Genomic DNA, 22,691 nt, shown 5'->3' on the forward strand with positions numbered 1-22,691 from the left:
TCTCTTGTAACTAAAACTGTCACGAAGTTGCCACATTAGACTAATGACCTTTAGTTATAATTGGAATAATTGAATTTTAAATTGTCAAGAAAATGGAACTGAAATTCATAAAATTTGCCAAGAGAATAGCTCTTTGATGTGCATTTGACAATCTGAAAAATACGGCAGCTTAAAAAAAAAATGAATCTGCTATTGCATTATCCAAGTGCAAAGCAAGCACTTGAATATTCTTTTTAAAAGCATTTCCCCCATCGTGATCTCAGGATTGAAAAATAGCTCAGCCACTTTTGTTGAATTTGCAATACATTTGCTTTAAGTCTTCTTTAGAGAAACATTTTATCAGTGAAATTTTTTACATGAATCCTGTACCCAATGTAAGAATCATTTATAGCTAACTTCTTATTGTAATCACATTTAATGATATATTCACAATGATGCCCAATCTCCAATCATGCAGAGTATGGAAGAAATAAGAAAATTATTTAACTGGATAAAAATTGTAATGCATAGGAATGAAATATTTTGAATTTCTGTGGGTTAAGAAGACTATCCATTCCTGAATTTATTCCACATTGAAAATTGTTGACACTAGAGGTGAGTATTGACAGAAGTAGGGCTGATCAATATTGAACCTTAAGGGTCAAAGGACTTCATGTTTGGTGTAATAAGCAACTTAGTTTAGGTATTGCAGTATTTCCATAAAGTAACAATTATTAAGGGTCAGGCAAGGTTTCTATTATAAACTCTATTTCAAGGGGGGCTTGGGGAGGCATAGTTCCAGAGTCTCCAAAGGCATGTGATAGTATGATTGAAGCAGGATGATAGTTTGGAAATAAACAAAGAGAAAGTGAGTCATTATACTCAAAGTTGAGGAAGTATTAATATTTCCATTCTCCAGATTCAAAACCCATCTTTTCTTACCACAGACTTTTTATGAAATCTTTAAACCCAGGAAGCTTTAGATGAGAGGTAAATCTCTTTTGAGTTTTTAAGTAGCTTGAAATCTTTACTTTTGAAAATTATCTGGCACATTCAAGCAGGCTATAAATTATAAATACAACCAGAGGGAGCTGTGTATCTGTTCAACAAGATATAGTTCAATGAAATCTCAGAAACGCCCTCTACACTTTCCACTTAGTTGTGTGTAGAGCATTAGTAGCACATGGAAATCATTAGTTTTTACTCAAACATACTTGATCATGTTGCTTACTGAGTTGCTTAAGGTTGGTTTTCCAGCATATCTGACTTTTTATATAACTAAGAAATAGTGTTTTAATTATTTATTTTAAAATTTGTATTGAACACATTGTGACTTAAACTTGAAAAAAGCAAACAATAAAGTAAATATATACCAATTATGTTATAATAATAAAATAATGATGAAATAGATAATTACTTAGAAATATATATTGCTTGGGCTAGAATTTAACAACATAATTTTAAAAAATAATAATTAGGGAATAAGTTAACATGAACATTTTAAAATTAACATGAAAATGTTTAAGACTATGGAATTTGGGTTTGAAAGAAAGGATGGCATATCTGAACAGAGGAGGAAGGGCTAAAGTATTAATTCAAGTACTTTCTACCTATACTGAGCTCCATATAAGCACAAGTTCTGAATCTTCAAGTCCTTCTTAGGCAGACACTAAGTGGTCTGTCCCCTTGTGACCTTTCTTCTAGAATTCAGAATGTATAGATACATTCAAACAACAGAAGTGGGCATTGATCAGTCAAGGAAGACCCATGCACTTTCAGTTTCCATTACATTAAACAAAATACTCATTAGTGCTTGGCATCTTCCCAAGCAGACACAATCTAGGTGTCCACTGAGGCCTATTGTGCAGTTAAGAAGTTTAAAAAAACCTTCTGTACATCAGCTAGGGACAATTAAGGGATGGATAAAACTACTCCAGGGTAAGAAGGCTGGAATTACTGGAAACAAACACACATAGAATATCAGCTGTCAGCTAGACAAATTATCTCTGTCTTTAAGATCAGTTAGATATTTAAGGAGAGAAAGACTAAAGATCCCTGTGCTTAATCATCATTACCCTCCTTTAAGAAACTGCAATATGCCTTACTCTGGTAGTATTCAGTCATATTAAAACAAAATCACATCTAGGTATGTGGTAGAAAAAATAATCTGGAAACCTGTCATCACAACATAATTATTCCTATAATTTACCCAACAAGAAAACTAAGTGCTGGTATTACTAAGAGGTCATAATAGTGTAAGTTTACTCTGAAACCCACATTCATTAAAACTACTGAAACATGTTTTATGGCTAAACATCCACTGCCACATCCAAAACAGCTTCTAGAAAATACTAGAGAGCAACTACTTGCATGCAGGTCAGACGTACAAAAGTATTTTCCCAAGTGTTTCCTGCCCTCCCTCCCTTTCTCCCATCCCTCCCTCCCTCCCTCCCTCCCTCCCTCCCTCCCTCCATCCTTTCACCCAGCAAGCATTTATTAACTACTATCTGCCAGGCACTGGGCCAAGTGCTGGGGCTACAACAGTGAGTAAGACAGACGAGGCTTAGGTATACATGAAGTTACAGGCTAGCACATAAGGCAAAAGGTTTCATAAAATCTCTGTTGCTTTCAGTATTAAAATAACTCTATTTGAGAAATCTTCATGCAAGACCAGTACTTCAAAAATTTTTGAAGACCAAACTTCAAAATTCACTCATGTTACCTATTCTTCACCCTCTGGTAGGGAAATGGGAAGAAAAGCTTTTCATGGCAAAATTTCTCTTATTTTAAAGAGACATTTATCTTTCTACTTTGGCTGATACAGTAGAATCTACCAGAAAGTGGTAGGAACAAGTGTTAAACATAAACTCTTTCTCAAAAGGATGCTGTGTTATCTAGCCACGAGGACTGTATGAAAGAATAGGCAAAAGGAAAGAATATATCCTAAACATGGAGCATGAAAACCTCCTTGAGTTTGCCACAATGTACTCTCCCAGCTTTTTAACTCAAAGACACCATTCTATCAGTACTTAACACAGATCTTTAAATCCCAGAGCTAATAATGCTTCCCAGCTACAGCTGGATGCATCTGACAAGCAGCATGTAGTAGGAAACCTCACAGGGGATAAGGTTCCTAACAGTCAACTAAGAGTTCAAATCCCCTAAGAGGTGCCCCTGGTGTGCAGAGCACTTAACCCTTCGACCAGTACCAACATGACTATTCACAAATTATTGATGTCCCTAAATCCCTGGCAGATTGCAGACAGTTCTTGTATCCAGTGAAGCGCAAGCATATGGCCACTAATGGGATGGATTAAAAAAAACACACATACACATTCATTCTTTGCTACATGAATATACAGCCTCTGAAATGCTAGAAGGTGATTGAACTGGATGGAACACTGTTAAATACATGCTTAGCCTCATGTTATGGATCATTTCCATTGACATCTATCTGCATCCTTGGTACCGTTTAATTAAAGCTGTCTGGAACAAGTCTGCCCTCTAAATGATCGGCAGAGCAATGAAAAGGTGAAACACGAGGAGGCTTGAGGCCTTTTTTTGTAAAGCATTCAAATGACTGTCTCTGTGGTTAAGGAGAGCAGCAGGGAAGAAATTCGTTTTCAAAATTAGCTAGCCATTAGGCTTTTCTGTAAGAGAAGGCAAGGCTCCTTCTGATGTTATCTTAGAACACCAGAAACCAAGTCAGGTATACCAGACCTTAAAAACTCAAACTGAGCCATATTCTGGTCCAAAATAGATATGCTTTTTTTTTTTTTTTGGTTCTAAAGCAGTAAATATAACAGCAAACTTTCTTATTTGTAGTTACTTTGCAAAATATAACCCCCAAATGGAACAATTTTGCCTAAAATAGTCCCTTTCTTCAGATAGTTTTGCAACTAGATGGCAGGAACACCATCTATTTAATTTGGTTTTACAGCATATAGAATACTAGCATGGCAAGTATAGCTTCAAACAAGATATTTCTTGAATAACATTCATGTTTCCAGCACTGTTAAGGTTCTGGGGAAACAGTAAACAAAATATGGATCCAGAGCGTAAGAAATGTGGAACATACTTAAAAGATTGAATCTTAAATTAGCTAATTATACCTACTTCTTTTCTATAGTACTTTCTCTCCCCTTTATTATGATTTCATTTAAAGAGTTATAAATTATATTTGTTCTTCAATACCAGAATTAATTATACTTTATAAAAGTGTCCAAAGGACTGTGACATGTTTAAAATTTTCATTCATTGGCTTCTCCACGCAAATCTATCTGTCCTGATGTGGGCTTATCGTCTTCATTTAATATTTATTTGGTATCTACTGCATAGATGACACTGAATTATACCCTGCATCCTCCTTCCCCCACCCCCACCTCAAATGACTTTGTCTCTCTCTGTCTGTTATAACATGTTCGTCCAGGCTGGCAAAAGGTAACAGTAGCACTAAACAGAAAAGCGCTCCTAAATTCACTTAGGATGATGTAGGAGTGCAGATCATCCTAGCCCTGATGCCCTGATAACAGGAATTAGTCAGACCTGGAAGATATTATATTGAAGCAAATAGGTCATAAGTTAAAGCCTATTAAGTAGGACAACACTTATTGAGTGACACTGTGCTGGGAACTCTGGGGAACAGGAAACAAGCACAGGCATCCTCAACAAACTCAAAAATTGGGAAGATGTACACACTGAAAGTCACAAGGAATGATGGTGTCAGATAAGCAAAAACTGGAGACTGTAGGGCAGGCAAAAGCGCCTAGCTGAATCCAGTTGTCCAGCTGTCCTCATTGAAGGCACCAGACATGTGAATGAAGCTGCCTTGAGCCCTCCAGACAAGCCAGCTACCAGATAAATTCCAATGAGTAACTCTTGTTAATGCCACATGGAGCAGAACAATTGCTCAGCAGAATCTTGCCCGAATATCTGATTCACAGAATCAAGAAATATAAAACAGTGATGGTTGTTGTTTTAAGTCACTAAGTTTTGGAGTATTCTGTTATGTGGCAATATATAACTAGAATGGAGGCTGTGCCATAAAATGAATGTGTCATGGGCTTCCCTGGTGGTGCAGTGGTTAAGAATCCTCCTGCCAATGCAGGGGACACGGGTTCAAGCCCTGGTCCAGGAAGATCCCACATGTTGCAGAGCAACTAAGCCTGTGCGCCACAACTACTGAGCCTACGTTCTAGAGCCCGCGAGCCACAACTACTGAGCCCACATGCCACAACTACTGAAGCCCACGCGCCTAGAGCCTGTGCTCTGCAACAAGAGAAGCCACTGCAATGAGAAGCCTGCGCACCGCAATGAAGAGTAGCCCTTGCTCTCCGCAACTAGAGAAAGCCCGCCTGCAGCAACGCAACCAAAAAAAGTCCCAAAGCAGCCAAAAAAATAAAATAAATAAATTTAAAAAAAAATGAATGTGTCATGATAAGCCCCCAACTTAGAGTTATAGTAGTAGGAACTGAAGAGAGGCACATGTCTTGGGGAAAAGATCCTAAGTTTTCCTTTGTGTTTATAACAGGTTGACAAATTTTTTCTGTAAAGGACTTTGTGGGCTGTATGATCTCTGTTACTCAGCTGTGGCATTGTAGGGCAAAAGAAGCCATAGACAATATGTAAATGAATTTGGGTAGCTGAGTTTCAAGAAAACTCTTTACAAAACCAGGCTGCCGGCCAAAGTTGGCCATAGGTCATAGATTGCTTTCCCCTGGTTTATAATGTTTGAGATACTGAGGAAAATTTAACCGGAAATATGCTATATGTAGATGATACACAGGAATGGGGCTTTGTGACAAGTCAGGGCTGGAGATATGGATTAGAGAATAGATAAATATTTTTGAAGAGAGCCTAGGATACTACTGTTGTATCTTCTTAAGGATGCTTTTACTTTGTTATTTCTTTTAAATGATATTAAGTTAGGATAGTTGGTAAACACATTAGTGGGCTGAGGCATTACTTGAATTTTTAAGTGGTACCACTGAACCAGGGAATTTATAATCTGGAGACATCAGAGGACAAAATCAAATAGATTTTCAGATATATCAATAGTGGTCCTGGGTCCACTGTCAATGGTTTTCAAATCTGTGAAATTTCAACCCAATGTATTTTATGAGTAAATTGGACTATTCTAGAACCATTTTTTCTAAGTGTGGCCAATATCATTCTAATTTTTATCACATTCATGATTTATTTGAACAGTATGAGTTTGGCAATACTTCTTGCTCATATTTGAAAAGCATCTATAACATTAATGTCCCAAGTATTTATATCCCAAACTATCTAGAAAAGTCAATGGTTATTTTCCATAATTTATGATATATTGAAGGCATTTTATCATGCTATTTACTGTTATGTCATGGGAAGAGTGTGACCTTTGAAGAAATAAAACAAGCAGTTTTTTAGTTCTCCTGCATATCTAAGTTTATGGATATTTATTTTAGGCTTTATAAAAATTCTATCAGGCAGCTGAACAGTTGAGACTCACACAGCATGTAAATTCTATTAAACAAGGGCTCTTTACCCTTTCACCTATTGCCCTACGTGTGCTTGGTACAGTGGTGCAACTATTCAGAACAAATACCAATAGTCTGCTTAAAATCCTTAATATAAGGAATGCAGGCTTGCTAGAGGGTTCTGGTGAATATTCAAAGGGGTTTTTATCCACTTAAGGCAAAGAATGGTTTGAACAGTTCTGTTTTTGGCCACAAAAAGAGCACCCTGGTTAAGAGGTGAAGGCTTCTTGTGGTTCCTGCATTTGATAAAGTACAGACCTTGCTGCCTTCCCTCATAGACCTGTGACCTCAAGCTCTGGCCTTTAGACTTTTTTCCTCCTCGAGAGAGAAATGATTAGTAAGGTCCTTCTATTAGATATGTTAGCAGTTTGTGCTAAAAAGAGGATTTTAATAATATTGAATTGCAAAGAACTATGAGGCAAGGCTTTACTCTAGATACTAAGACAAACCCAGCTTAAGTTGGTACCATAGCTCCTACGAAGGGCCATCTGTTTAGCTCTAATAGTATTTTTTTTTTTTTTCACCTTTGTAGCTTGGTTTCAAACCCTGTCTGGGACACCTGCTCAATGTGAAATGAGATTGGTGGGTCTCAGTCCATTTGTGGCTGGCTGAAATTTTCCATCTTCTTTTCCAGAAAAATGGTCCATAAGGAAATGAAGTGAAAAGAGTTAGATGTCACACGTGCATTCACGTGTAGGTGTACTGGAGGCCTAGATAATCTTCCTGTGTGAAAAGTACAATATAAATTCAGCACTGGTTCATTGGTTCATCCACTTTGCCTCTCAGCAGCTCTCCAACACCTGAGGTCTCCTGTCTCCTAAAGATGATGCAACTTTAGGGACATCTTTTTACTATTCTAAGCCACTGCATAATTTGAGCTGAGATTGTAACGTTGCTTGAAATTGGCTGTGATTTGCTGCTTCATTTAAACAGGGATGGTGTATGAAAGTGGTACAGAGGTACATGTTATGAGCTTTTTTACATTATGTGAATAGATCTAAAGTCTCCATAAACAACAAATGAAAGAATTTTCATAGTTTATGAGTAAACAGATTCGATGCCTTCAGACCATACATTACTCAAGAGAGAAAGTAGAACACCGTAAGTTATTATAACCCAAGGCAATATTGCCTTAAGGTGGTATGAATTTTGATTTCAAAAGTCAGTAGGGTCTTTTCCATATAAATTTAAAGCCACCAAAAATTTCACTGAACTTACTAAATACACAATTAGTTTCTTGTTACAGATAATTTCTATTGATTCAAATCTGGTTAGTCAGCATGGATTAATCAAAATCGTCAGGGATTGATATCTGCGTGGCTCAAGGGATCAGTTCCTGGGCTACAAGCCTTTCACCCCCAGGTCACTGTTTCTAATACTTAGAGGAGTTTTGAGAGGCCTGTTTGACAGTTGGTGTAAAACAAACCAGTACTTTGAACTAAGTCCTTCACATAGACTCATTGTCTCTTACATTCAAAGACACTATCATGCTTGTCTGAGGGTATATGTAAGGTGAAAAATTATTGCATTATCAGCAGTGCTAGTTATTATTCATAGATATGTTAATATTTATAGTCTCCTATGGTAAACAACAATGGTTGCTATCTTCAAGGCCTGCTGTATCCAGTTATTGAATATTTATCTCTGTATGACATTTTCCTGCAAATGAAACCAGCTGATCCCTGATTGGTTGCCTCAAACTATTATATATTCTTTCCTTTGGAGAAATGTTTCTTTTCTAAAGATTGTATGTGTGAATTTCCTTTCTTTGTTTGCTTTTCAGGTCTTTTCTAAAGTGCAGGTTAGGGGCTTCCCTGGTGGCGCAGTGGTTAAGAATCTGTCTGCCAATGCAGGGGACACGGGTTCGAGCCCTGGTCTGGGAAGATCCCACATGCCATGGAGCAACTAAGCCTGTGCGCCACAACTACTGAGCCTGCGCTCTAGAGCCTGCGAGCCACAACTAATGAGCCTGTATGCCACAACTAGTGAAGCCCACGGACCTAGAGCCCGTGCTCCGCAACAAGAGAAGCCACCGCAATGAGAAGCCCGCACACTGCAACGAAGACCCAACACAGCCCAAAATACAAAAAACAAGTAAGTAAATTTATTAAAATAAATAAAGTGCAGGTTATAATGTTCTTATCTTTTCTCATTAAGTAAAAACTCCAGGTCCAGGTCCTCCAGACAGATGGCTTCTCTGAAGAAATATTGTTCCTAGCAGTTCTTGGTTTAGATGATTATCCTTCACTCGCTCAGTCGTTAGGAGGCTTTTAATCTCAACCTGGGCATCCATAGTGATCTGCTGGGTAGTGCATAGGCCCTGATCTTTGGCTACTTGAGCTCATCACACTAGGCGAAAGATCTGAAGGTGCTCTTTCCTTCAGACCTCAATGTGGCTGAAGCTCCTAATAGCCTTCTTTATTCAAGGTGAGTTAGGTAACCTTGTTTTCTAGATCTTTCTAGCGGTAGTACCATAGATTTTGTTGCCAGGGGCCAAACACCCTGTTTCTTTCCTGGCTTGGTTGAAAACTTAATAGAGTTTTATTACAAAGATATTAGCCATTCTTATTTAGAAGAGAAAGAAAGAACCCTGGTTACTCAGGACAAAAGAAAAGAGATTTTAGCTATCCTGGATTATTTATGAAGTTTTGTTGCTTTTCCTTACTAAGATATTTTCAATTTCTGGCTTTCCTATGACACTATACATCGAGGAAGCTAAACATAGTGACTGGTACCTATACTGACTGCTGTACTGTGAATTCAAGTTCATGGTTTTTAATAATATAAAGAATAGGAAGTATCTAGTGCTTTCTGAAGTATTCTCAGAGGGAGCTCGTGGTAACCTTTGGATGTTGTGGAGGAAACAGCATGGTTCTCTACCCCTGGGTCATGTATATACAATGAAGCCAGCTTGGTAGAATGTCTCAATAATAGAGATCATGTGTTGGAGGGGGTCAAGGGAATTACCAGTTATCCATGTGTCTATGGCTACTTAACTTCAAGTCTCATTGCTGTGGAACTGGAAGTGAAGATGTAGGAGGTTCTAATTAAACCAAGCAATGTACTTTCGGGGATTCTAGATGTCAGGGAGGTAGCCAATTCCAGATTGCTGACAAAAATTGCTCCAAATTGATCTGAGTCCTCCTGGCTCATAGAGCTGTAGGTGTGGAAGGAAGAAGGAAGATCCTCTGATTTCAAGGAAATGAATGGAGTTGACCTAGTTAAGTGTTTTTCCTTCCTAGTGTAGGGAGGGGGAAGCAGACAGTTACTTTCATAAAACTTCTCAATTGAGGATGGAACTCTTCTGGATTCTCCCTTAGAGAATCTACTGTTCTCCTGGAGATAGGCTGTCAATAAGTTCAGTAAAAGCATTGCATTCCTTGGGCTTTATTTTCTTCCCAGTCCTCCCATAATACCTTATATACATTTCAATTACAACATCAAACTGAACTACAACTGTTTACCTGGTTTTCCTTCTCAATGGATAATGAGGACAGTAACTGTATGTTATTCATCTTTATATCCTCAGATCAAGGATAGACTGGCACATTACCTGTACTCAACAAATGTATGACAAGGGAGTGAATAGGAGAAACCAGAGAGAAACACTGGGTCTTCCACACTTTTCTTTTTTAATTAATTAATTAATTTATTGGCTGCGTTGGGTCTTCGTTGCTGCGCGTGGGCTTTCTTTAGTTGTGGCGAGCGGGGGCTCCTGTTTGTTGCGGTGTTTGGGCTTCTCATTGCGGTCTTGTTGCCGAGCATGGGCTCTAGGTGTGTGGGCTTCACCAGTTGTGGCGCACGGGCTTAGTCGCTCTGTGGCATGTGGGATCTTCCCGGACCAGGGCTCGAACCCGTGTCCCCTGCATTGGCAGGCGGATTCTTAACCACTGTGCCACCAGGGAAGCCCCACACTTCTTTTTAACCCTACTCTTTCCTTTTGGTGATGATGCCTTAGACATTGAATCATTCCACATTAATATAGTATAGTTGGTAAGCATGTGTATGCCACGTGCTTAAGTTGAATTGCAATTCTGACACTTTTTAGCTATGTGATTTTGAGCAAGACTTAAATGTCTGTAGAATCAGAATAATACTTATTTCATAGGGATGTTGTGCAGATTAAATAAGTTAATGTATAGGGTCTGGCACATAGAAATTACCCTATGATTACCATCACCATCAAAGTGAGACTATGGCCAGTTTGTTATTGTTGAGTCTAGATGAGAGAGAAAACATCTGTAGTAGCAGGTAAGAGGGCCAGAATTATTGTTGTGGACAAGACTAAAGGATCTATTAACCCATCGTTACCGTGCATCCTCTGTATGATTTGATTTACCAGGTGGAAGTACGAGACTTCCTTATTCTAATTTCCTTTAGAGAAATAAATATGATTATTTAGTCAAGGGGATCCCTTTTATCTTCCAGGTGGCCAAGAGGTATCTGTTTGTGTCTGTGTGTGTGAGAGGGAGGGTAGGTATGGGTGTGGGTGGCTGATTTGAGCTGTTTCAATATCCAGCAATCGTGGAGGCAGAGAGAGAATGGAGTGTGGGAGTGCAAAAGTATGGAATGCCAACATTCTGACCAAGCCAGAGAATGCTCCAAGATTCCTAGGTGGGGCCTCGAAATTCAAGGGAAAGGAGGCACCTTATGGACAGAAAGCTCTGGAAGAAGTCTGGCACTAGAAGGGAAGACCTATTAGAGGAATGGAGGAACATTGGAGAAGAGAAAACACCTTAGCCTAGTACCTTTTGTACACAGCAGCAGAATAGTATAGTATGCTAGAAAGTAGTAGTACTGAGTGACTGTAAAATCAATATAAAATTAAAAAAAAAATTCTGGAAAGACATGACAATCTCTTGGGTCTATATTGCTCTGGAGAAATGTAGTCATTTCATATTTAGATTTCTTTCAGTTAGCATCTTTTACTTAACCTTAAGTCTCTCTATATTATCTTTTTTTCCCTTACTTTATTTGCACTCACAACTCTGCTAAAATAAATTGGTACCTGGAACTATATAGGTGTTGTTTGTCTTTCACCATGGCCAGTTCTAAATAAGCAACAAATGAAAAAAACCCCTATATACCCAGACCTTGATTTGAAAGATATCTTGAAGATGTACAATATGCTAAACTAGGGAAAATCTTGGGAATAATCAGCACAATACATTTTTCTCTCCATTATAATCAGTTTTTCAGCCTCTATGTCAATAAAACTTTTTCTCCTTTTTCACAATGGTTTACAACTTAAATAATTTAATACAACAGTTGTTATATTTTTATTGCAAGCTTATAAAACTGGAACCATAAATCTTTTCTATGCAATATATTACCAAAAAGTGACACTGGAGAAGGGGAACTGATGATTACTAAAACTGTAATTCAATCTTCAGGTTCTCAAGATGTCATAAAAATGGCTTCTGCTTTACTTGTGTATGGCAGATACTATCAGGATGCCCCAAATGAACTCTCTCTGGGTGTTCAGTCTCTCCTTTGGCATTATTTTATATACAATAAAAATAAAAATGGGACTTCACAATGCAAGTGCAACTGTGATCCAAGCCCAGTAGTTCTTTTGTCAAATAGGATTTTCTTTTATGAGTTTCATTTTGGAATTAATTTTGATATCAATGCCTGTCAGGCTGTGGAAATTGAGCTGAACCAAGTGAGTCTATTCCTATTTGAGCTGACATGTAGGAAATGGTAATTAGAAAAAATGCAGAGAGTCTGTACTGTGCTGTAGAAAATTAAACTCATCATGCCACATATTGTCAATCTGGTTAAAAGTATAGGTGTGATAAATAGAAACATTCTATAAATGCCTAATCTTTCATATATTTAAAAATTTACCACTTTCACCCTGCCATATTAGTTGTCAGGAAATAATTTTCTAGTTCTAATTGCTGCTATGATCTAAAAGGTCTGTAAATTAATAACAGATTTCTGTAGTATTTACTATCAATGTTCCACAAAACTTAGGACTCTAGCATGGAAGGAAATGTCTTCCTTTTAGAAAAAGATGACGGTTAGTTACTTGTACATTCTTGCCAGTTGTTGTCATTCAACAACTGAGAGTTGAATGAGAGTACGTCTGTACTCTCTTCAGTGTAAGACCAAGAAACATCAAATTCTCCAAACCTCTTAATATGTCCAACATTCAGTTAATTTACAGACTATGGTGTGAATGAAATTGATGAACTTTTGCCTGTTAAAAATGATACTTTGCCTCTGCATTAAGGCACTACAGCAATACTTTACAAAATTCTTTTGAAATCACAGGATGAGAATAAATTAAGTGGAAGAATTGAACTTTCATAGTATGGCTGCTGAGGGATCAACACATACAGTTGAAAAGTGAAATTTCCATTGATTCCCCAGCCTGAGAGAGTGCAGGCAGCACCGTGTGAGTTTCTGCATTTTGTCTCTCAGTGAATGCAATGCTGACCCATTCCATGAGGGGTGAAAGGTCACAGACGCTATGTGAGTGGTGTTTCATTTTCACCACAACTGAGGGTGCTAATCGTGTAACATTAGGGTGAGTTACGGTGATTATAGCAGGCTGAACATGGAGAGATTAAACAATAACAACAGCACAACCACAGCTGTGTTGGTAGTGATGAAAAGATGGTACTTTCATGGCCCCATGCCAATGGGTTTGATTGGGATTCTGGAAACCTCTGGTGAAAGACACCTTACCCTCTCCAGGCTAGCTTTTTCCTAAACCACCTCTATAATAAGCAGAGTCACAATAACCCATTTTAACAGTTTTTAGTAATGGAAAGGGCTCAAAACATTCTCCTCCACAATGCTGAGGTCTCATTAGTCTACAGAGTAAACATGCATTCCAGAGTCACTGCTTTCTAGCAAGTTTTCACTTTTTACAGCTGTTAGCTTCTGCACCCTACATGGATTTTTTTTCTTAAAAAAATTTTTTTTGGAGTATAGTTGATTTACAATGTTGTGTATCCACTTAAATTTTTTTTAATTTAATTTTATTTTCTATTGGCATATAATTGATTTACAATGTTGTATTCTTTTTTTGAGGTTTTTAAAAAAAATTTTATTGGGGTATAGTTTATTTACGATGCTGTTATTAGTTGCAGGTGTACAGCAAAGTGAATCTGTTATACATATACATATATCCACTCTTTTTTAGATTCTTTTCCCATATAGGTCATTACAGAGTTTTGAGTAGAGTTCCCTGTGCTATACAGTAGGTCCTTATTAGTTATCTATTTTATATGTAGTGGTGTGTATATGTCAATCCCAATCTCCAGATTTATCCCTCCCACCCCCTTTCCCCCCAGGTAACCATGTTTGTTTTCTACATCTGTGACTCTATTTCTGTTTTATGAATAAGTTCATTTGTGCCATTTTTTTAGATTCCACATGTAAGTGATATCATATGATATTTGTCTTTCTCTGTCTGACTTACTTCACTCAGTATGACAATCTCTAGGTCCATCCATGTTGCTGCAAATGGCATTATTTTGTTCTTTTTTATGGCTGAGTAATGTTCCATTGTATATATGTACCACATCTTTATCCATTCCTCTGTTGATGGACATTTAGGTTGCTTCCATGTCCTGGCTATTGTAAATAGTGCTGCAATGAACATTGGGTGCACCCTACATGGATTTTTAATTTTTGTGGTCTCATTTTTCTCTTCTTCATATGTATCCCCTGTACTGGATTCCATTTTCCCTAGGAAATTTTGAGGAATAATAAAGAAGAGGCTATTCCTGGGTGTTTTTAAATTTAAGAAAAATTGCTTGCATGTTTTAACATTTAAAAAGTCTTTGCCTGTTTTAAAATTTTAAACGTTTAACACTGGATATAGAATGAAGTAAAGAGCAGCTAACTTCTGTAGTTTGTCCCTGATGCTTGGATAGTCTGCTTTTCACATACTAGGGCAGAAAAAGCTCAATAGTGTGTCCATTTCCACCAGGTTGAAATGCTCTGCATTACGAGTTGTTTTCTTGAACCAAGAGAAGCAGAGCCATCTAGAAGCCAGGAATTGGGAAATTGAGTCACCATCAGTTCCAAAGTTTACCTTTAGGGTTGACTTTTGATTTTAGGGAACACTTATTAACTTAGTTCTTAAATATACAAATGAAGATGTAGTTTGTTTTTAAAAATTATATATATGTATATATCTATGTAGGCTTCAACCATATTTATAAACTAAAGGTAGCACATCGAATTTTACCAGGAAGTCCAAAAGTAGTCCTGGTTTACAAAGTACATGAAGTGGTACAGGTATTCTGTGCAAATAACGTTATAAAGCAATAGTCTCATATGTTCCAACTAAGGCATCTGGATCGTTTTTAAAGATTTTTTTTCTTCTTAAAATATGATGTAATGATCCAATATGGAGGAAATGAAGGTGGCAAAATCTACAACAAAATCTGAATCATGAAGAAAAAGTTCAGAACTCTTTGGCACAGTTCAATAGAGGCAGCATCAAGTGCTTTTTAAAATACTATGTTGTCAAGCCCAGCTACTATGAAGTTGGAATGATTCCAAAGTACAGCCTAGGTGTACAAGATTTATCTTGTATAGCAGTAGCCCACCTATTCTGGCTGGTTTGATGTTAGCTTGTTGAAGCAGTTCTGGGTTAAAAAGTGCTGGAGCAGAAAGTTCATGTTAAACTTGCAGCTGATATGAAAATATTTATATTGTAAAGTATAAGGCTAATTATATATAATTATATAAATATATAGGCTAATTAAATGCATAGGTCTTTGATTCCTGATCCACAAGAGATAATGATAATACTAACCATAACCATAATAATAACCGAAACTAACATTATTTACTATATGTAGGCATTGTATTATGTGCATTGCATTCACTGTCTCATTTATTCCTCACAACATTCAGAGGTTGTCTTTTGTTATTACCTCTATTTTACAGTTGAATAAATTGAGGCTTACAGAAGTTAAATACCCAGGCTTTCTGAACTGGGTGAAAATTTGGGCTCTACCGAATTTCAGAAACATTCTGGGATAACAAATTGAATTATCCTGCTCTTCTGTGATTATTGGCTCTTAGCAGTGCCACAACTTTAGGAATCAATATAGTGCATGAGTTCTATAAATATGCCTCTTAATAAGTTAATAAAACAGAGATATTCTCATTGCCTCCCCATCAAAGTTTCAGGGAAAAAATGAGAATATTAAATGCAGTAGGATAGAAAAGATGTGCTCCATTTGCTCTGCAATGATAATCTTTTACAAAAGAGGATTTTTATTAATTCTTTGCCTTCTGGGGATATTATAATTTTCTAGAATATAGGAACTGCCTTAAGCACAGTAATTTGCTGAGCTAGACTGAATCTCAAACTGTTTCAAATGAGCTGATAAACAACTGCATAATTAGCCATTATTAGATCAAGTCTGTATGTTACTGATATCCAGATGAACAAACCAATGGATAGGCAAATTGCAGATATAGTTTTAAAAACTAATAGCCTGTGGTATATTTTTACATGCTTTGTAACTTGTCCTTTAAAGAATTAAAAACCACATTTCATTTGCCTCTTTTTAAAAAAAGAAATTTAGATTATTCTATCAAATAAATCCTTAGAGACTTAATCATTAAACACGTACTTCCACGTATGAATAATGAAGGATTTGTGTGTTGAATGCAGCTCATGCTTTAAAAATGAATAGGTGGTGGGATTTTTCTTTTCAATTAAAACTTGCCTCAAATCTATTGCTTGCATGGGTAATGCTCTTTCATCCCCCTTTTGAGTTCTGGTTCAATTTCAGAGTACAAAATACATTTGGCCCTGATTATGAAAATAACAGGTTTTGCATGCTCAAACCAGAAAAGGAAAATACAGTTTTTATGATTAAACACACACACCTTATTCAAATGGCTAACATCCAGTCCAAAATGTATCCATGTTACAGTTAAGCCTCTCTTTCCTCTCATTTTTCATTTTTCGAGAACTTGACACTGGATCATAAAATGTTGCTCTGGGCTGGAATTCGTCATGCAGGGTTACAGCCTAGGAGTAAGTAAGGCTTTTTTTTTTTCTCCCAATATTAAAATCAGCTCGGCAGTTTTGAGGCTCAAATAAAAAGAAAATGCAGAAAGCAAAACTTTCTAAGCTGGTTTAATTAGACATAATTGTAGTTTATGTTGTGAACTCGGGACACAAAGCAAAACAGGTAAATGTGTTAAATCACCTTTGAACAGAAAGAACTGCAGCAACTCTCCTGAAGACCTCTAAAACTAGAGAGTTCCCATTTTGTCTTAAATGGTTTAGGTGTCTTCCTGTTTGGGGAGCAGAACAGAATTTCTTGAGGTTCTTTGCAGATCAATGATTCTGTGATTATTTCTATCAGTATTTCATATGCCAGTAATAAACTGTAAGCTGCCAGTTTGAAACTGCAACAGGCATAAGGCCATGTGTGAGCCTAGTTGGAGAATGGATTTGTTGTTAAATTTAAAAAAAGCATTTTGACCTTTGAGGATTTTAACAGCCTCCAAAATTTCTATGCCTTTCTTATGCTTCCTGTTATCAGTGATCCTCAATTTTATGCCAACAAATAGCCTTAGGTAAAATTTTATTGTTGGGTTCAAGTTCTGTTCTTATTACAATGATTATTTATCCATAGTCTGATATATGTGTGTGTGTATATATATATATATATATATATATATATATATATATATATATATTTTAGTTTCAGCCTTGGATCCCTATTAATGTTCTTATATTTACATTTCTTCAACTAGTCCTTTCATTTTGTAAATTGGCATGTATTTTATTTGTGTATTTACATGGTTCTAGAAATAGAACATTTATATCCTTAAAGTCATAAGGCCACCTGAACTACAAATCCAATGAGGAGTGCCACTTTCTCTTTCTAAAGGTGTGTCAGCTGAACTCAAGTCACAATGAGAAAATAAGACTTTTGGTTCATAAAGTATCAGCATAATTGCTTTGGTGTTTTCAAAGGCATTAGAAAAGTTTTCAACTATTTTAGAATGTTCTGACTTTGTCAGGAACATTTTGCTATTGAGTATTTGATAGGAAATCTTGTCTGTATATTTTATAACTTTTTGTACTTAACTCATAAAAATGACATGAGTATTCTCCTAAGTCCGAGATACCTCATTAGAATTTTATTAATGAGCCTTTTAAAGACACTGTCTCCCTAAAAAGGAAATTATATTTTGTTCAGAATAAATGGAGCTACACACTTATAGATCTGACTTGATTTAAGGCTCTAAAGCAAAGAAAATTAAGCAGATTTCAAATTTGGAGTAATATACTGTCACAGCCCCAGAATAAGAATATTACATCTAATTTGATTATACTATCACAACATGTAATGCTACACATATTTCCAGGGTGAAGTAAATATTATTCCAGAAATCTGGTTCATTACTGGGCTGCAGTGTAATGCATAACTAAAATAGGTTAGGGAAAAAGTTTCACTAAAATTTATTTTAATTCCTTGCTGTTCCTGTATATTTCATCACTGACATTATTGTATTAAAACAAACCACAGTATTGCTATTAATGAGAGACACAAAACAGCCTGTCTGACATTTGATTCCTATACAAACTTTGAGGTCAAAAACTATTTTTTGCAAATGTATTAACTTTAATGGATATTGAATACTTGAGCTAGGCTTTTGATCTGAAAGGATTCTGAAAAGCCTTTATGATGGGTAATATGTGTATTGTTACATTAAAACACTCAGGAAACCAACTGAAAATATTGGGTTGGCCAAAAAATTTGTTGGGGTTTTTCTGTAACATCTTATGGAAAAACCCGAACAAACTTTTTGGCCAACCCAAATACAACTGACAGTGCTATAATTAAAGAAGGAGAAAAGATCCCTAACCATTTAAGTAATTTATTTCCTTAAAAAATGTGGACAGAAAACATTGCAAAATAAACTCTCAAAAGTTAACAGACCACGATCATAACTGTCATTTATTTCTGACTTGTATGAGGAAATAAGTAAAAATTACATGCAAAAGAAAATGTGAACCTAAATTCTGATGAGCAAGTTTCACAGTAGATAATTTTCCAACTTTTGGGTTTCTGCCATCAAAATAGAGTTAATTAGAATCAGAGGCCATGAATCACCAAGAAAAATCAATGGACAGCTTCCAGAGAGAGACAGAGAAAAACACATACGGCTATAGACATCTGGTCTAGAAACAATGGAATGTGTGCAAGATGTTTGCACCAGCAAATAAGGGCTATTAAAGGGTGGATGTGATTTTTGTTTTAATTAGTTTACTAAAATCAGTAGTGGGGATAATTATTGTTTAAATTTAAGCTTTGCTACCATTATACTAACTTCATTAATTCTATTAAAATATTTCTGTTGAAGCATGGAGGTTCCTCAAAAAATTAAACATACAATTACCATTGATCCAGCAATTCCACTTCTGGGTATACACACTAAAGAATGGAAAGCAGAGACTCAAACAGCTATTTGTACACCAATGTTCATTGCAGCATTATGCATAATAACCAAAGGTGAAAACAACTCAAATATTCATCAGTGGATGAATGAATAAACAGAATGTGATATATACATACAATTAAATATTATTTAGCCTTGAAAAGGAATGAAATTCTGATACATGCTACGGTATGGATGAAACTTGAAGATATTATGCTAAGTGAAATAAGCCACACACAAAAGGAGAGAAATTGTATAATTTCACTTATAAGAGGTACCTAGAATGGTTAAATTCAGAGAGACAGAAGGTAGGGTAGTGGTTACCAGGGAGCTGGAGGGAGGGAGGAATGGGGAATTATTGTTTAATGAAATCAGAATTTCAGTTTGGGTTGATGAAAAAGTTTTGAAGATGGATAGGGTGATGATCGCCCAGCAATAGGAAAGCACTTAATGCCACTGAACTGTACATTTAAAAATGGTAAAACGGTAAAATGGTAAATTTTATTTTACCAAAATAAAAAATAAGAAAAAAATATTCACTAACAACAAAAGATCAGAAAGAGAAATTAAAGAAACGATCCCATTTGCCATCACATCAAAAAGAATAAAATACTTAGGAATAAACCTACCTAAGGAGGCAAAAGACCTGTAGTCTGAAAACTATAAGATGCTGATGAAAGAAATCGAAGATGACACAAACAGATGGAAAGATGTACCATGTTCTTGGATTGGAAGAATCAATACTGTCAAAGTGACTATACAACCCAAGGCAATCTACAGATTCAGTGCAATCCCTGTCAAATTACTAATGGCATTTTTCACAGAACTAGAACAAAAAATTTCAAATTGATATGGAAAGACAGAAGACCCCAAATAGCTAAAGCAATCCTGAGAAAGAAAAATAGAGCTGGAGGAATTGGGGTCCCTGACTTCAGACTATACTACAAAGCTACAGTCATCAAAACAGTATGGTACTGGCCAAAGACAGATTTATAGATCAATGGAACAGGATAGAAAGTCCACAAATAAACCCATGCATTTATGGTCAATTAATTTATGACAATGGAGGCAAGAATATACAATGGACGAAAGACAGTTTCTTCAATAAGTGGTGCTGGGAAAACTGGACAGCTACATGAAAAAGAATGAAACTAGAACATTCTCTAACACCATACACAAAAATAAACTCAAAATGGGTTAAAGACCTAAATGTAAGACTGGATACTATAAACTCTTAGAGGAAAACATAGGCAGAACACGCTGACATAAATCTCAGCAATATATTTTTTTGATTAATCTCCTAGAGTAATAAAAATAAAAACACAAATAAACAAATGGGACCTAATTAAACTCAAAAGCTTTTGCACAGCAAAGGAAACCATAAACAAAATGAAAAGACAACCCACAGAATGGGAGAAAATGTTTGCAAATGATGCAACCGACAGGGGTTAATCTCCAAAATTTAAACAGCTCATGCAGCTCAACATAAAAGAAACAAGCACACAACCAAAAAATGGGCAGAAGATCTAAATAGACATTTCTCCAAAGAAGACATACAGATCTTCTGTATGAAATGTCTATTTAGATCTTCCAAGAGGCACATGAAAAGATACTCAGCATTGCTAATTATTAGGGAAATGCAAATCAAAACTACAATGAGATATCACCTCACACCAGTCAGAATGGCCATCATCAAAAAGTCTATAAACAATAAATGCTGGAGAGGATGTGGAGAAAAGGGAACGCTCCTACACTGTTGGTGGGAATGTAAATTGGTACAGCCACTGGAAAACAGTATTCAGGTTCCTTAAAAAACTAAAAATAGAGCCACCACATGATCCAGCAATCCCACTCCTGGGCATATATCTGGAGAAAACCATAGTTCGAAGGATACATGCACCCCAATGTTCATTGCAGCACTGTTTCCAATAGCCAAGACATGGAAGCAACCTAAATGTCCATCAACAGATGAATGGATAAAGAAGATGTGGTACATATATACAATGGAATATTACTCAGCCATTAACAAGAATGAAATAATGCCATTTGCAGCAACATAGATGGACCTGGAGATTATCATACTAAGTGAAGTAAGACAGAGAAAGATATCATACGATATCACTAATATGCAGAATATAAAAATAATGATACAAATGAACTTATTTACAAATCAGAAGCAGACTCACAGACTTGGAAAACAAACTTATAGTTGCCAAAGGGGAAAGGTGTGGGGGAGGGATAAATTGCGAGTTTGGGGTTTGCATATACACACTACTATATTTAAAACAGACAACCAACAAAGACCCACTGTTTAGCACAGGGAACTCTGCTTAATATTCTGTAATAACCTAAATGGGAAAAGAATTTGAAAAAGAATATATTTATATGTATAACTGAATCACTTTGCTGTACACCTGAAACTAACAGAACATTGTTAATCAACTATACTCCAATATAAAATAAAAATTTAAAAATTCACATTGAATAACAAAAATTATGTCATATTCAAGCATCTTACACAGTGCGGTAGACCCCTGACATTTACAAAGATATTTGGGGACCTTTGTGAATCCCCAATTTTATATATTATGGGAATGTTTGTTCTGACTTTATTCTGACTTCCGGCTTTCTCCCTAGTTACTTTTGCATTGATAGTTCTTTCTGGTACATAGCCTCCTAACACCGAGGAAACAAATTCAACTTTCATTGACCTTTCTTCCCCATGGTGTGCAACTATTGCATTGGTTGGGAGATGAATTGGTTTCTCCCTAAAATAATTTTCTTTTGTTCTTTGTAGAAGGTTTTGTGAATTCTTTCATATTACACATCTGATCCAGAAACATTATTTCCCCAAATTACTTTGCTTCCTTTTTATTTCTGTCAACAGCCTTAACAGTTAGTGTTCTTTTTTGAGTCATTTTCTTCATAAATCTTCATGACAGTTACTGTTGAAAATAAGTAAAAAACAAAGCTGAACAGTAATGAGGTGCTAGATGGTGAGATGAATACTGGACAATCAGGTAGGTCCATTCACTGGTTAAGTGATGCATCTTAAAAGTATCTGTGGGATGAGGGGAAGATGGCGGAAGAGTAAGATGCGGAGATCACCTTCCTCCCCACAGATACACCAGAAATACATCTACATGTGGAACAACTCCTACAGAACACCTACTGAACGCTGGCAGAAGACCTCAGACCTCCCAAAAGGCAAGAAACTCCCCACGTACCTGGGTAGGGCAAAAGAAAAAAAGAATAAACAGAGACAAAAGAATAGGGACGGGACCTGCACCAGTGGGAGGGAGCTGTGAAGGAGGAAAGGTTTCCACACACTAGGAAGCCCCTTCGCCGGAGCCTGCGGGTGGCGGAGGGGGGAGAGCTTCGCAGCCGCAGAGGAGAGTGCAGCAACAGGGATGCAGAGGGCAAAGCGGGGAGATTCCCGCACAGAGGATCGGTGCCGACCGGCACTCACCAGCCCGAGAGGCTTGTCTGCTCACCCGCCGGGGCGGGCAGGGCTGGGAGTTGAGGCTCCGGCTTCAATCGGAACGCCGGGAGAGGACTGGAGTTGGCGGTGTGAACACAGCCAGAAGGGGTTAGCGCACCACGGCTAGCCGGGAGGGAGTCCGGGGAAAAGTCTGGACCTGCTGAAGAGGCAAGAGACTTTTTCTTCCCTTTGTTTCCTGGTGCACGAGGAGAGGGGATTAAGAGCGCTGCTTGAAGGACCTCCAGAGACGGGCATGAGCCGCAGCTAAA

At 36.9% G+C, this 22,691-nt stretch overlaps 1 protein-coding gene and 1 long non-coding RNA gene across 7 annotated transcripts in view; one reads left to right on the forward strand and one right to left on the reverse strand.

Annotated features, from left to right (window-relative positions):
- LOC137226935 (uncharacterized) overlaps positions 1-22,691 on the forward strand; it is a 140,924-nt gene that overhangs the window by 95,883 nt on the left and 22,350 nt on the right. For all 6 annotated transcript variants that reach the window (XR_010944616.1, XR_010944626.1, XR_010944621.1 and 3 more), the window contains one exon: positions 8,284-8,594. This is a non-coding gene — a long non-coding RNA (uncharacterized lncRNA). The remainder of the gene's footprint in view (positions 1-8,283; positions 8,595-22,691) is intronic.
- Positions 1-22,691, reverse strand: part of LOC137226919 (uncharacterized) — a 261,239-nt gene that overhangs the window by 7,962 nt on the left and 230,586 nt on the right. The window lies entirely within an intron of this gene.

Source organism: Pseudorca crassidens, chromosome 1 (genome assembly GCF_039906515.1).
Source record: "Pseudorca crassidens isolate mPseCra1 chromosome 1, mPseCra1.hap1, whole genome shotgun sequence".
NCBI lineage: Eukaryota > Metazoa > Chordata > Mammalia > Artiodactyla > Delphinidae > Pseudorca > Pseudorca crassidens.